A 1,145-nucleotide genomic window follows, 5' to 3' on the forward strand; every position below is an offset into this window, starting at 1 on the left:
CCAGATGCCCTTCAACAGAGGAATGGATACAGAAAATGTGGTACATCTACACAATGGAATACTATTCAGCTATCAAAAACAATGACTTTATGAAATTCATAGGCAAATGGATGGAACTGGAAAATATCATCCTGAGTGAGGTAACCCAATCACAGAAAAACACACATGGTATGCACTCATTGATAAGTGGATATTAGCCCAAAACCTCAAATTACCCAAGATGCAATCCACAAGACAACATGAAGTTCAAGAAGAAGGATGACCAAAATGCAGATGCTTCACTCCTTAAAAAGGAGAACAAAAATATCCATAGGATGGGATATGGAGGCAAAGTTTAGAGCAGAGACTGAAGAAATGGCCATTCAGAACCTGCCCGATATATGGCCCATATATATACAGTCACCAAAACTAGATAAGATTAATGAAGCTAAGAAGTGCATACTGACAGGAACCGGATATAGATCTCTCCTGAGACACAACCAGAGTGTGTCAAATACACAGGTGAACGCTAGCAGCAAACCACTGAACTGAGAACAGGACAAACCTGAGTGTGTGTTGATCTGATAGGATGCATGTGCTTATTTCAATCTTCTTCTCTCTGTTGAGGACTATTTTGTGCCACATTATATGGTCAATTTTGGAAAAGGCTCTATAAGATGCTAAGAAGAAGATATATTCTTTTGTTTTAGGATGAAATATTCTGTAAATACCTGTTAAATCCATTTAGTTCCTAACTTCTGTTAGTTTCTCTAGGACTCTGGTTAGTTTCTGTTTTCATGATCTGTCCATTCATGACAGTGGGGTGCTGAAATCTCCTACTATTTTGTCTGAGGTATATTGTGTGCTTTGAGGTTTAATAAGGTTTCTTTTATGAATGTAGGTGCCCTTGCATTTGGAACATAGGTATTCTGCATTGAGAGTTCATCTTGGTGATTTTTCCTTTGATGAATATGAAGTGTTCTTCCTTATCTTTTTTGATAACTTTTGGTTGAAACTTGATTTTATTGGATATTAGAATGGCTACTCCAGCTTGTTTCTTAGGACCATTTGCTTGGAAAATTGTTTTCCGGTCTTTTACTCTGAGATAGTTTCTGTCTTTGTCACTGAGGTGCATGTCCTGTATATAGCAAAAAGCTGGGTCCTCT

Source organism: Rattus rattus, chromosome 11 (assembly GCF_011064425.1).
Source record: "Rattus rattus isolate New Zealand chromosome 11, Rrattus_CSIRO_v1, whole genome shotgun sequence".
Taxonomy (NCBI): Eukaryota; Metazoa; Chordata; class Mammalia; order Rodentia; family Muridae; genus Rattus; species Rattus rattus.